At 42.6% G+C, this 15817-nt stretch overlaps 1 protein-coding gene across 6 annotated transcripts in view; it reads left to right on the top strand.

Moving 5' to 3' along the window:
• Positions 1-968: 968 nt before the first annotated feature.
• LOC126183466 (serine/threonine-protein kinase NIM1) overlaps positions 969-15817 on the top strand; it is a 486904-nt gene continuing 472055 nt past the window's right edge. For 2 of the 6 annotated variants that reach the window (XM_049925474.1, XM_049925471.1), the window contains exon 1: positions 977-1032. The gene's annotated coding sequence lies outside the window, so the exon portion shown is untranslated. Of the gene's footprint in view, positions 1033-15817 lie in introns of all 6 variants that reach the window. The other 4 variants (XM_049925472.1, XM_049925470.1, XM_049925473.1 and 1 more) reach the window with 4 other exon arrangements.

The raw sequence follows: 15817 nt of genomic DNA, 5'->3' as shown, positions 1-15817 counted from the left end.
CGGCATGGGTGTAACCCATCTTTCTGCGTCGACAGTAATTTATATGCGCAAGTCTGAGAAATATTTTAAATGTTTGCGTAACGTGAGTCTGATGCGTGGCGTGGTAAACAGCCCACTGTTTAGCTAGTGGGATTGGGGAAACCGCCTAAAAGCTACGTCCAGGCTGGATGGCACACAGGCCGCCGTCGTTAATGCGTCGGCCGTACTCGAAGGGGGACGGGCACACCACCCCTTGATGGAAACGGGCGCTTTAACACACACTGCTGTCGGCTATCAGAGCGTGTTCACACATTAGCAAATTTGGACTCATACAGAGTTCTGGTTTCCGTGTACTAACAGCGAAATGAGCGGAGAGATGGGAAATGACCGAGGTACAGTAAGTGCTCTTCACTGTACATCATACGGAGGCTGTCGGATTACACATGTGGGTGCAGCAATATTGTTCAAGTATATGGAATCGATATCAGGTCGGAGGGATAAATCGAGCCTATATAAAGAGTGGTTGCGCGAATGATCGCTATATTGTTTATCTGGCGGGAGAGTGTAAAATAAATGCTGAAAATCTTCACTGGCAGACATTCGAAGAAAGACGTCGATATCTGCCCAGAAATTCAACAATAAGTTTCTTTAGGGTGGAACCTAAGAGTATTTCGCAGCCCCTAATAAATCGATACCACAGATATCGCGATGACCAAATCAGATTAGTAACAGCTCACAGAAGGAAAGCGAGCGAATTTTGATAGATGGCGCCATAAAAAGTACGCTCTTCGTAGTGATTCGCAGAATTTGGGAGTAGATGCAGGTAAAGGTAATTTAATACGAAGTTTGTAAAGCGAAGGCGGAAGCTAGGTGGTGAGGGGAGGGGAGCAATAAGGCGGGAGCAGAGCCAGGGCGCAGGCGTGTGCCGCCCCTCCGACGCCGCTACCCCCACCACCGCCGGCGCCGGCACCTACAAGTAGAGCGACGCCAGCGCCGGCTCGCAGTCGCGCAGCCGCCGCCTCCCTGCTCGCACATCGCCGCCTCTGCCTGCAGGTAGGACGCGCTGCGGCTCGCGCCACGCGCCAAGCGCCAAGCAAACGCCTGCTTTCTGCACGCTGCCTTTGCTGTGCAAAAGTCTGTTACATACTGTTTAATTTTACTGTACAGAGACCAATATGTAGAGATTCACTCTCTATTTCCTTGTACCCTCTTGTAGTCTGACGTAATTTCGATTGTTTATTTCTTGGTAACATGACAGTTCGGCCTAAACTCAAATTTAAAAGTCAGACTTCTCTCTGTGTTGTCTTTGAAAACGAATGCTACTGATTCAAATATGAGTCCTATTCCACAAAAAATAGACGAGAAAATTCAAAGAGGGGTTATCAGCTTGCATATTGTTTCGCATTTGCCGCAACAGACGACAGAATCCCGCGTAAAAGTGTCATTTCTGTTAAAATTAGTACTTCTCACTTCAAAATTCGCTGTATATACACTATATTTTTCATTTTTATACTAACTGTCTGATCGCGAACTTTGCCTCCCGTGCTGAAAGTAATTTCGTTTATCTGGGAATGAAATACGCGCTTAAAACTTTCAAAATTATTCACAGATTTCAATCGCCAATGTTTTCTCTGTTGTAAATAAAAGGCAAATGATAAAATTTAGCTTGTGAAATATTCCTTCAAGTTTTCTGATAGACTTTAGGGGATTGTTGATGTAGCCACAGGGTGTGAAACGCAAAATTCGCAGGTCACTGAGAAATGTTAATTTACATCTGCGACAGATCTCACTTTTCATACATTTGAACCGCTGATCTCATCTGTAATCTGTTAAAACGTGAATGAATGACATAGGTCATTGTATATTGTTTCTTCTGAGACATGGTAATGCTATAATGTGCAAAAAAAAAAAAAAAAAAAAAAAAACAAGCGTTATGACATTACTAAATTTGTGTAAATTTCAGCTCTGCAACGTGAAACTGAAGAGTAAGGTAAGATATCGACAGGAACCGTAATTTATATTGAATTATTTGTTTTTCTTTGTTGTCATATTGTCATGTATTGTCATGTTATGTACACATTCCATAGAAATGAATCACCAGTCTTGGACGGAGCATTTATGGTACGCTGGTTAAGTACAGCGCAAATTTTCCGCAATTTTCCTTTGGCACATAAAAAAAAAACAAGTATATTTCAACGAATATTCCATAAACAAAAATAGTTAGATAATAAAAGCCAGTCCATAAGTTCTCAGTCACGTTGAGAGAATCTTTCTGTCTAGAGATAATTTCTTACTCCAAGGATACAGCTATGATCAGTAAGAGAATTTAAAAAGTTTTCGTATAATGCAGATCAAGTTAGTTTAAATTAAATGAAAAAATCTAAATCAAAACTATGTGGATGACGTTAGTCTTCTAACAAACAGAAATGCTACTAAGATAAATTAAAAAAAAAAACATTTAAATTCTTGACATAATTTGTCAGTCGATTCAAAAGTGTTTCAAGTTTTTCGATTTCCTACATTTTTGTTTTGACAACACGACACAACATGTTCGCAGTAAGTGTATTTGCTAGAGCACTGCAAGCATGGGAACTTTAACCAGAAGGGCAATACAAAGTAAGACTGTTTTTACATTGAGGTAAAGTAGTTCACAACAAAAATTATATGTAACAGAAAAAAACCAGAGGATAGATGCAATATCCTATATTAATTTAATCATATGTTACTATGATCTGTTTTCACATAGCCAAGTAATCATGAACAATGACAGCTAAGAAGAGCGCAGAAGATGAACGTTGATGTTTTAAATACAGGTGGAGTTTTACATTCCCAAATTTCATATGTTGTATATCATGTTCATTGTAACGTTTCATTACATACGAAATATTTATGAGTCATCAGGCCTTAAACAGAATTTCTGTAAAACAAAAAAGAGACATGCTGACAATTACATACCTTTTAAATTTCTTGTTTAACATTATATTCGTTACATCTATCGTATGTGTTCATTTTAATTCTAGCAAACGAACAGTTTATGGTAAGTTCATTATTTTTGTTGACAGTATCTACTTAAGTAATGCTGACTGTAATTATATTCCCAGGTATCTAACTTTAATTCACCCATTTCTACAGTAATACGTAAATAACACTCAGTCTATCTTCACTGACCAACAAGACATTAGAAATTCCCACCAGGTCCCTAAACACGCTTGTAAATAAATGTATGCTCTGAAACAGTACTGAACCTGCTGTGGCGTATGCTTCATAATCCTATTGTTGAATTTTGGGATTCTTGTTACCATGTTTATCCATGTTTTCAAAATAAATATATATGTTGTGGAACCACCTCCTTTAAAATACAATACGCTTTTACCTATTTTTGGTACCTAAAGATGTTCCCACATCTAAAGGCATTTTTCTGTGAGCCTTGGAATTTGCAGAAATAAAGCGAGATCCGCACAGATAAGTACTGGAGAATGTCTGCGAAGAAAAAAGAAAAAAAAAACAAAAAACACTTGGTGTTTCTCAGTAGAAGACGCTGTAAGAACCATATCTAGAATGCATTTGGTAACATGAATCTGTATCCCACAAGCCACCGTACTATGTGTGGCTGATTGTATATGAAACATCAGAATCACTTTCCCCCTTTCCTGTTCCATTCGCGAATGATAAGCAGAAAGGAAGATTATCGGTACTCCTCTATAACGGGTGTAAATGATAGCAGTTTACAACGTGTAAACATGAATTACAGGGAGGGGAAAGGAGGGTGGGAAATCGTGACGAGTAGTCGCACAGGGCACTGTGGTAACGCAATGGCAAAAGTTGAAAATTTGTGCCAGACCGGGAATCGAATCCGGATTTACCGCTACTCATGAACGGCCCCTAACCGTTTCAAATTTCCAACTTATCACACGCTGCAATGCAGCGCCGCTCGTCCATTAAACTCACCACTCGCAAATCCTGATTCCGGTAGGAGTTCGGGAGATATTTGCGCGTTCGCCTGAAACAAAACTCGTGGAGCTGTCCTCTTTTTAAAAAATACCGACAGCTCATCGACGTTTGTTTCAGAGCAAATGTACAAATATCGTCTGAACTCTTACGGGAATCATTATTTGCGAGTAGTGAGTTTAATGAACGAGAGACTCTGCATTGCAGCGTGCAGTAAGTTGGAAATCAGATTCGGTTAGGGACCGTTCATGGGAAGCGGTAAATCCGGGTTCGAGTCTCGGTCCGGGACAAATTTTCAACTTCCGCCGTTCCCTGTGCGGCTAGCCGTAACGATATTCCACCCATCCTGTCCATTTCCTCCCCCTTCCTACAGTTCATGTTTGCATCTATGTACCAGCCGCGTCATCACGAGTGACGTCTGTTCTGTCGTACATGTCCGACAGAACAGACACCCCTCACATATATACATGTTGTTCCAAAAAACATCGACAAACTTTAGAGACAGGTTCCTTACGCCAAAACAAGAAAAAGAGGCTAATAAACAAGGTCTCCAAAGCGCATACCTTAAAAGATATGAGCACTTATTCGTCTTCGATGCTATGAAACATCTACTGCTAGCTCTTTGCTTTTCATATTTTGGAAGGAGGTTGTACAGACCAAAACAAGTAAGAAATGCTGGTATAAATGGCCTCTAAAATGCAAACCTTAAGAGTTCTGGGCTCTTGGTCAGTAGAAAAGACGTGTTTCACATTAGCGAAGATGAACAAGTGCTCATAGCTCTTAACGTATGCATTTTAGAGCCCATGCTTACTGGACTCTTTTACTTGTTTCTGAGTAAGGAATCTGTCCCTAAGGGTTGTTGGTATTTTTTCGGACACCCTGTATACAACGTACCACAGTAGTGTAGGGGACGTCGAGACGAACAATTTCATACAGGACACTTGTGGTCTATCAAGCCGGAAAAAACCTCAAATCAGCCCACAAAAGAAACCTAAACTGCAGCACATGTCTACTGCGCAATATTTTGAATACCCTCTCGTCCTCGTATGTCACCGGTTTAATCGTTCATAACTGCTTGCAGCTTACTTCTTTTCCTCGCTAAAATCGTTCAGGTTAAACGAGCGTTGTTCTTGCACTTGCTAATTGTAAAATTGACGTTTGTGTAAATTATACCTCAAATTTATATAATCTGTAAGTGCAAGAACAACGTAAGTTTAATGCACAAGAGAAAAATAAATGAGCTTCAAACGGTTAAGTCCGACTAATCCGGTGGCATTAATAGGGCGAGAGTATATTTAAAATTTTGGGCGGCACGCATGCGCTGTAGCTTAATCGACCTTTGTAGGCCGAATTTAGGTTTTTTCCGTACTTGATAAAGTACAAGTGTCCTGTATCAAATTCTTCGTCTTGACTTCCCCCACACCACTGCAAACACGTTATTGTTTCTGTAATCTTCCTCTTCTGGTCACAACACGAGGTATAATTTCGTGGAAATAACGTTCGAAATTAGAATCTCGAAATTATGAGATCAAGGAGAAGTACAGCGTCTTCCTTTAGATTTCGTTGACCATATCTGGGATGACTTCGTGCTGTTTAAAAAGTTTTATTATCTATTCTGATCATTCAGTTTGGTAAGTATCCTAAACCAACGAACAATACTCAAGAACTAACTGAAAGGGGGTTTCGTAATCAACCTCCTAAGTGGGTGAACTAGCTTCCTTAGAAGTCTTTCAGTAAATCCGAGTCTAACACTGCACATCCCCCAGTCTAAATTTACTGTCACTCATTGCTCTTGAACGAAGGTAACACAATAATGACATCTACCGTACATGCACCCTTCTATGCTATTTTCATTGGATTCAGTCCACAACTATATCTCAGTTTATGTAACTAACACTTGTTATACGTTTGCAAATAAATCCTTCCATTCCCTCCGAGAAAGTTCTGAGCGCTTTATACCGCAAGACTGCTGCTTGATGTAGGTGTCTGTGAGCTGCAAAATACGAAGGGACGACGACACGCTCGATACGAAGTATTAGTTATTTAAGTCCCTTTATGTTAACATTACTGCAATACACAGTACGATTGTCCTGGCATAAGACAACTGAGCACGAAGGGTTTCCTATTATTTTCCGTACAGCTTACTTCTTGATAGGGCAGAAGCATTCACGCTAGATACAGAAGATTTGATTTTGTGGTTACTCATTTTCCCATAAGATATTATTTTCCATTGTTTGAAAAGAATGCTGATATGTTTTGAACAGTGGGATGTTTGGCTTCAAATGGTCATAATTTTAAGGTTGCCACCACCAGTTGAACATTTTTGGTAAGTATACGAATTGCATCAATCACGTGACAAACCTCACGCACGATATTTGCCGACGGAGCACAAGAAAACGTCTGTAGTTGTCTGTTCGGCCACTGTCACTAAGGTTATCGATTTTCATGAAACGTGTCACAGCGTACGGACACAGTCCAAGGACGACGCATAGTCGAGTTCTAATACCTCACGACAAATAGTTCCTTATTACTGTGAGCCGCCTCGTTTCTTCTGTATCGCGTCAGAAATACAAATGTAACTGCTGGTGGCAGAAAACAGAGAGAAGAAAACCAGGTTAAATGTAAGCTATGACATTAATCCTGCTACTCACAAATTAATAATTGAGGTAAAATACACTTAGAGACTGTTCCCCATTGTGAGGCAAAGAGCGCAGTCACCTTCTCGGAAAAATTTTTAAGAGCAAGACAGAACCTCCGTCTTAGGCTGATTCAATTATTTTCAGCCGGTTCAAAAAACAAATATCTTTCTTTAGCCCGTCACAAATGCGAAAGTCACTCGGCCACATATTTGGCTTCTAGAATTAACACTCAGATGTATATCTATAAAGTACGGTATATCTAACAACGGTTTCTGAATGTGTTGCCCACCAATACGAGAAGGATAATACAGTTCTTCAACGTTTCAGAGGGCTTGAATTCAACGTTTCTCGTACGTTACAGGTATTTTCCTGTAACTTTCACGTTGTTGGTAACCTGAAGGACGATATGAACATGTACAGTCTTTGGGTACGTGAATGACTTGGTTCAATTGAGGTATTTTCCTGTAACTTTCACGTTGTTGGTAACCTGAAGGACGATATGAACATGTACAGTCTTTGGGTACGTGAATGACTTGGTTCAATTGAGGTCCAGTAAAATGACAAAATGCTGACAGAAAATTTTACGAAGAGAGGAATAAACTTACCTGATGAAAATACTAACTAACTTCACTCTAACAGTGTGTATAACTCACACGTGTCTTGGTAGGAGCTACGATTCACTGTTCCTGGGACTGAACGACATTCTAATTGTAAGATACGTCAATGACCAGTCACTCTTGCCACAAAATCTCACGTTGCCGTTTGAGATTACACGAGTACCATGTCAGTAACGTCTCTGACATGGTGGATAGTCCAAAGGTGGGATTACCCTTCAGTGTTTCTCATGCTAGGAAGTCACAGTGCCGGCCGGTGTGGCCGTGCGGTTCTAGGCACTTCAGTCTGGACCCGCGTGACCGTTACGGTCGCAGGTTCGAATCCTGCCTCGGGCATGGATGTGTGTGATGTCCTTAGGTTAGTTAGGTTTAAGTAGTTCTAAGTTCTAGGGGACTGATGACCACAGATGTTAAGTCCCATAGTGCTCAGAGCCATTTTGAAGTCACAGTTTTTGGACAACGAATGCAAGACTCGTCATCTTCAAAAGTAGGATTAGATATGTCACGCTACTCTTTAAGATGAATGAAATGTATTATTTGTAGTCGTGAATGCAGACTACCACAAGCTGTACGAGGGCCGTTCAATATGTAATGTCCCACATTTTTTTCGCAGAACATATTTATTGTTGAGAGTCAGTATTTGGTGACAATATACATCAATATGTCTTGTCCATGTCCTATTTTTCTACGTAGTCTCCATCACGTTCTATGGCCGTACGCTAACGCTGAGGAAGAGCATGTATTCCCTGCCGGTAAAAGCTCTCGTCCTGCAGGCGTAGCCATGTTTTCACTGCATGACTGACACACTCGTCATCTTCAAAGTGTGTTCCCCGTAGAAAATCTTTTAAACGGCCCAAAGAGATGGAAGTCCGAGGATGCCAGGTCTGGACTGTAGGGTGGATGAGGCAATGATGTCCAGTAGCTGTGGCAGGACGTCCCGGGCGTGACTGATCACAGAGCTCTGTTTCTGCATTTCCTGGGGCTGTAACTTTTCTTACCCATCACCCAGCGGCACTCCTATCAACTGCAGCATCGCCATACACTGCACAAAAACGTTTATTGATGTTCACCAGGGTTTTCTTTTTCTGCACACAAGAATACTTTAACAGCATTCTGCTTGTAACGTGAGTCGTATGTAGACGCCATTTTGACGCTGTCCTACGGATCTTCCATCTGCCAGAACGGTTCGAAACTTCACTGGCGCACAGAACAGTCTTCAAATGTGAAGCACCAACAAGGACGTTTGTCTACGTATATTAATGGTTTTTTTTAAAAATGTGGGGCTTTAGTTTTTAAACGACCCTCGTATAAGGGACTGACAATTGAAATTTGTGCCGGACCGGGACTCGAAATAGGACTTCCTGCTTTACGCCAGCGGTCGCCTTGACCACTTTTTCTATCCGTGCACGACTCACGAACAATCTCAAACTTTCATATGTCATCGTTCCTGCATCACAACCTATACTCGTACACACATTATATAATTCCCGTACAGGGGAGGGCATTTTAATTGAGAGTCACTGTCCAGTATCGACCGATAAATACGATATTGCACTGGAATATAGTATTTATGTTGTTAAGAAGAACAATGCAATGTTCCTTCGGGCATTCCTTTCAACTGGAATGTTCCTCGGCGTACGGGAATTGCGTAATGTCTGTACGAGTACAGGTTGTGAGGCAGGAACAACAACATATGGAAGTATGTGACTGCACGTCAGTCACCAAAGAGGTTAAGGCGACCGCTTGCGTAAAGAGGTGAAATCTGGGTTCGACTCCCAGTCCGGCATAAAGTTTCATTGCCGTTATTCTCTTACACAGCTGATAGTTGTTCATATTCGCAACTGTACAGTGCCTGTTCCTTCCGATTTACATCATTTTTCTTAATAATACAGGCACTACAGTATCGTACTCCTTGAGATAGTGGGCAAATGGCAAAATACAATACGGTTGCCCAGCATCTAGATGCAGCCGCATTGACTCTAAGTACAGTTCTTCAACCTTTAACGCGTCGTGCAAACATCCCAATAATCTCAAACTCTCTCCTAAAAATTCCGCAAATCCTTCTCTGAAGGCTTCTTTAGATCTACGATGATCGAGACGCAGCATATCATGCACGTCATGTATAATCGTCACATATCACAAACACGACACTACGATTTTCACGTATCCGTTGCAGCCCCTATACTCATTTAAGAGACATTTCTCATGCATCGCGAAGGAAATGTGCTACTGTGCACGAAGGAAGAAACACCTTAACTACTAGATGTCTGAAACCACCCCTCGGGTTTTCGCAGCCAACCATGGTATAAGAATTAACTTCATTCCCGTATAAAATGATACGTGATTCATCTGACCACAGAAAACATTCACATTCTTCCGCGGTCCGCTGTCGGTGCTTCATTTCGCACCGTTGATGACCAATTGTCTGGAAACCAGGAGACAATATTCCATTATGACGACGCCCAGGATCAGTTCTTGGTAGCGATGCGATCTCCAGTAATTAGATGCGACACATGCGGGCTGTCACGGTCTATCATGGTCGCGATTCAGCTCCGTCTTCTCTATTCAATTCCACGTACGACGCCATATCTCCCACTTCTAGGAAGCCCGCAGGGTAATCATGGTCGTCATTTAGCTTTGTCTTGGCTGTTAAATTCCCCGTATGTCAGAATATTTGCCACTTCTAGGAAACCCATAGGGTAGTACACGATGATATAGCTACACATATAAAAAAAAAGTTTTGCATCACCTCTGTTCCGAGAGTTCCGGAACCTGTACAGAAAATTGGAATAGAATCAACATAAACATCATTTCCGCCCTTTTTATTGCTCATGAAAACTACACATTGTATGTTGTACCACCATACAGCGAGACCTTCCGAGGTGTTGGTCCACACTGATGTATGCACCGGTACCTCAATACCCTGTAGCACGTCGTCTTGCATTGATGCATGCCTGTATTCGTCGTGGCTTACTATCCCCAAGTTCATCAAGGCACTGTTGGTCCATACTGCCCCACTCCTCAACGGCGTTTCGGCGTAGATCCCTCGGAGTGGTTGGTGGGTCACGTCGTCCATAAACAGCCCTTTTCGATTCATGTCTGGAGAACATGCTGGCCAGTCTAGTCGAGCGATGTCGTTATCCTGAAGTAAGTCATTCACAAGATGTGCACGATGGGTGCGCGAATTGTCGTCCATGAAGACGATTGCCTCGCAAATATGCTGCCGATATGGTTGCACTATCGGTCGGAGTATGGCATTCACGTATCGTACAGGCGTTACGGTGCCTTCCATGACCACCAGCGACGTACGTCGGCCCCACATAATGCCACCCCAAAACAGCACGGCACCCCCACCTTGCTGCACTCACTGGATAGTGTGTCTAAGGCGTTCAACCTGACAGTGTTGCCTCCAAACACGTCTCCGACGATTGTCTGGTAGAAGGTATATGCAACACTCAGCGGTGAGGAGAACGAGATGCCAAACCTAAGCCGTCCATTCGGCATGTTGTTGGGCCCATTTGTACCGGGCTGTATGGTGTAGTGGTTGCAAAGCTGGACGTCGCCATGGATGTCGGGAGTGAAGTTGCACATCATGCAGCCTATTTTGCACAGTTTGAGTCGTAAGACCTCGTCCTGTGGCTGCACGAAAAGCACTATTCAACATGGTGGCGTTGCTGTCAGGGTTCCTCCGAGCCACAATCCGTAGGTAGCGGTCATCCACTGCAGTAGTAGTCCTTGGGCGGCCTGAACGAGGCATGCCATCGACAGTTCCTGTCTCTTTGTGTCTCCACTATGTCCGAACAACATCGCTTTGGTTCACTCAGAGACGCCTGGACCCTTCCCTTGTTAAGAGCCCTTCCTGGGACAAAGTAACAATGCGGACGCTATCGAACCGGGGTATTGGCCGTCGAGGCATGGTTGAAGTACAGACAGCACGAGCCGTGTACTTCCTTCCTCATGGAATGACTGGAACTGATCGGCTGTCGGACCCCCTCCGTCTAATAGGCGCTGCTCATGCACGGCTGTTTACATCTTCGGGCGGGTTTAGTGACGTCTCTGAACAGTCAAAGGGACTGTGTCTGTGATACAATATCCACAGTCAACGTCTATCTTCAGGAGTTCTGGGAACTGGGGTGATGCAAAACTTTTTTTGATGTGTGTATGAAGTTTGATACCTCTTCATACGATGAAGTTTAGTTCACCCTCCCGAATAGCTGCGCTCTTTAGCATGTCGCTTCTGGCACTTGAGGAGGCTCACCAATCACGGATCGAATCCTGGCGGCGTATTAACGACGTAACCGGTGTGCCGGCCAAGCTGGATGTGGTTTTTTAGGCGGTTTCCCATAGCCAACTAGGTGAATAATTGTCCGTAAATGGTTGCAAAGTTCTGGGTATATACGAGGGGCGGCCACGAATGCGAAGCTTTACGGCACCTGCACACCTCGTGTCCGGTTACTACTGCAACCAGACCAGCGCTGAACTGCAGTAAAAAGAGACGAAATCAATCTGTACAGGCAGTTTCTTTCTATGCAGTTTTATTGATTAACAGCCCATTGTATCATCACAGGCGGTTGACTCAACAGCAGCTAAATGCACTCACCACATCTGGAGCCTAACCCACCGCCAATCAACAGATGGTCGTAATCAGCCCCCTGGTACCACAGCAACTTGGTCACTCTCCACTAGTTAGACAATCATCGCCACTTCTCGCCATCCACGAGCCCTGCTCGAGGAGCAAGATAGCCAAAATATAACGTATTCCTCCGAAATATCGACGTCTTCAGAAGTTAACCCCGCGGCTCGCGATTGAGGGGGGTAGGATATCAAACGGGCCGACTTGGGGCAGGAGAGGCATCACAGGACATTTTAATTTCCAGTGTCTATACTTTTACAAATAAATTCATCAAACTTTGTCAGAATCACCAGGAAGGATTCAGGATTCACACCCATTGCAGTGGAAGTTCGAAAACATAACAAAATAAATTTTTTTACGTGCGAAATTTCATCATTTTTTCCACTTACTAATGGCTGCATTTGTTGCTATAGGTACACTTTTCTTCATAAGTTAGAGAGATTCTTCGATGAATTTTGCACAGCATACATACCATACTCACGGGTGTATGACACTCTAGAATTTATTTAATTTATGAAAAAACGAATGAAATATTATATTTTAAACTTCATGTTTAGAAAAAACACAAATTTTACACCTTTAAGTATAGTTTGTATGCTGTGCAAAATTCATCGAAGAATCTCTCTTACTTATGAAGGAAAATGTACCTACAGCAACAAATGCTGCCATTAGTAAGTGAAAAAAATGAAGAAATTTCACATGTAAAAAAATAAAATTATTTCGTATGTTTTCGAACTTCCACTGCTAAGAGTGTGAATTCTGAATCCTTCATGGTCATGCTGACAAAGTTTTATGAATTTATTTGTAAAAGTATAGACAGTGGAAATTAAGATGTTCAGTGGTGCCTCTCCTGCTCCACGTCGGCCCATTTGACGTCCTATACCCCTTAAATGGCAACTGAAGCCAGATCAGGTGTGTCAGCAAACGCGGTCACATACACCACAAAGGGTCCGTGTTCACTCCTTGGAGCTCACGGGCAGAACATCTTATTCCTGAACTATCCCACCAAAATCAGACTAAATGTGCGCACTTGATCATGGATTCTATAGATGGCCAACGCAAAATACGTACACGCATTATGTAGAGAAATTCTTACACAACGGCCGCAGACTATGCTGATCATCCCACAACGTCCCATGCTCTAATACAATCAACACCGGGAAACGCCACAAACGCCCGGATCGCAGAACATGTGGAGGTCAGTCAGTCAGTCTCCTAACGTAGCAGACACATAAAAGCTGAACGAAGTAAAAATGAGCGTATGGAGAGCAATGAGACAAGCGTTCAATGACTATGAGAGAATAATTTGGCAACCGATGTGACTAAAAACTCTAAGAGGTATTGGTCTTACGCAAAATCGGTAATCTATTGGAAATCATCTATTCCGTCACTCAGTGACCATACAGGCAGCGAAACGGAAGATAACAGACAGAAGGCCGAAATACTGAATTCAGTCTTCCGAAATTGTTTCACCGCAGAAGATCATACATAATTCAGTCACTCCTTTCAATCATTGCATGAAAGTGGAAATGGCTGATATTGAGATAACAAATTGCGGAATAGCAAGTTCTATCCATTAATAACGGAAAGGCATGAGGAACAGATGAGACACATGTAAGATTCCGCAAAGATTATGCGAAACAACTTGCTCCTCTTCTAGTAACAATTTATCGTATTTCGGTGGAGCAACGAAGGGTACCAAGAGATTGGTAAAAAGCGCAGGTCATTCCCATTTTCGAGACGGGTCGTGGGACAGATGCGCATAGTCGTAATTACAGGCTTATGCCTCTGACGTCAATCTGCTGTAGAATTATGGAACATGTTTCATGTTCAAGGATAATGACGTTTTTGGAGAACGAAAATCACCTCTGTAAAAATCAACATGGATTCCTCAAACAGAGATCTAGTGCATAAATACGAGCTTAACTAGTACTTTACCGTATTTGCGACTAGATTCAAGACTTCCTGCCAGATGGAACTCAACACGTCACTCTTAAAGGAACAAAATCAACAGATGTAAAGCTAATTCCAAATGGTTCAAATGGCTCTGAGCATTATGGGACTTAACTTCTGAAGTCATCAGTTCCCTAGAACTTAGAACTACTTAAACCTAATTAACCTAAGGACATCACACACATCCATGCCCGACGCAGGATTCGAACCTGCGACTGTAGCGGTCGCGTGGTTCCAGACTGTAGCGTCTAGAACCGCTCATCCACCCCGGCCGGCCTAAAGCTAATTTCCGGAGTACCCCAAGGAAGTGTGATTGGACCGTTTACAGCGTATGTAAATTATCTAGTTGAAATCGTAGAAGCCCTTTAAGACTGTCCACAGACGATGTGATGGTCTATATGGAAGTAGCAACGCCAGAAGACAGTATCGATTTGTAAAATTACCTACAGCGGACTGACCAATGGTGCAGTGTCTGGCAGATAACCGTGAACATAAATAAACATAACATATTGCCCATGCATAGAAATAGATATCCACTGTTGTACAACTACACTATCGATGAAAAATTATTGGAAACAGTATCTGCCGTAAAATGTGTAGGAATAGTTATCCAGAGCGACCTTACGTGGAATGACCACACAAAACAAGTAGTAGGAAGAGCAGATGCCAGACAGATTCGTAGGAAGAATCTTAAGGGGAAATGTAACTTACTCACGAAAGAAGTCGCTTACAGGGCGCTAGTTCGACCGACTCTTGAGTATTGTTCATCAATATGGGACCTTTACCACACAGGGCTCACAGAAGAGATACATATTATCCAATAGAGAGCGGCGCGTTTCTTCACTGGATCATTTAGTCGGCACCAGAGCGTTACAAAAATGTTCAACAAACTCTAGTGGCAGACGCTACAGGAGAAGCGTGGTGCACCACGGAGAGATTCACTATTGAAATTTTGAGAGAGTACTTTCCATAAGTAGTCGGACAACGTATTGATTCCTCCCACATACATCTCGCGAAATGACCACGATGAGAAAATTCGAGAAATTAGATCCGCTATAGAGGCTTACCGACAATCATTTTTCAAACGCGCCATTCACAAGTGTGAAAAGGGAAGAGGAAAACGATTAGTAGTACCAGAAGTACCCTACACCACACGCCTTATGGTGTCTCGAGGAATGTTGATGTAGATGTTGATCACGAAACACAGAACACTACACTTTGGGGGTTGAAGATACCGAGAATTATCTGAAATCTCGTGTAAAAACCTATAAACCTCCGCTTGAAATCTTAACCGGATAGCGTCTAACACTATAGTAATAAGTTTCCAGTAGTCTTTATATTCTGCTGACGTAGTCTGCGTCTTTGTTCACGAGATCATCAATAGCAAACTAGCCATCGCGACGGACTACGATACAATTGTTAAGCGAGTAATCTCATGTACCCTGCATGTTCTTTTGTCGTCCGGGCGAGGCATAGCCGCTCGGTTACAAGACTTACCGCTGATAAATATTTATGTCCTCTCGGGGACAAACCGCAGAGGGGTAGGGCGTGACTTCTACCACAGCTGTATAATGCAGCTATTCACATCTTTGTGTGCACCTGAAATTCTATGTGAAGACCTCAGTGATGTGATATCTAAAGACGATCATACCCAGGCTACAATTATTCGGAGTAACCTTAGGCACTAATCACGGAAATGAAATTCGAAGATAGTTGATGGCGACTGAAACCGAATACCGTCAGCAAGTCATCTTGACAGACTACACACACAAAAACACCTCTTGCTGGACATCGTTGACTGTGATTTGTGGTCAGTCAATTTTTCAGATGATACCGCTTTTCAAATATTAGTACAACTGCTGTCTCAGTAAGTGTATAGGGACTCAGTTGCAGCCTTCCATCGTACACAGATTTCGAAGCCGAAGGTAAGTAAACCTAGCAAGCGGCATTGGCTGCGCGACAAAAATTTCAGTTTGGCATACACTGGAAGACTAGACATTCTAAGGCAAAATTGAGAAACTTATGAACCTATGAAGTTAATAAACTCAGAT

This window comes from Schistocerca cancellata, chromosome 4 (assembly GCF_023864275.1).
Source record: "Schistocerca cancellata isolate TAMUIC-IGC-003103 chromosome 4, iqSchCanc2.1, whole genome shotgun sequence".
In the NCBI taxonomy this organism is placed as follows: Eukaryota; Metazoa; Arthropoda; class Insecta; order Orthoptera; family Acrididae; genus Schistocerca; species Schistocerca cancellata.
Note: the sequence above shows the minus strand (reverse complement) of the source record. Positions and strands in the feature narration are given on the sequence as shown.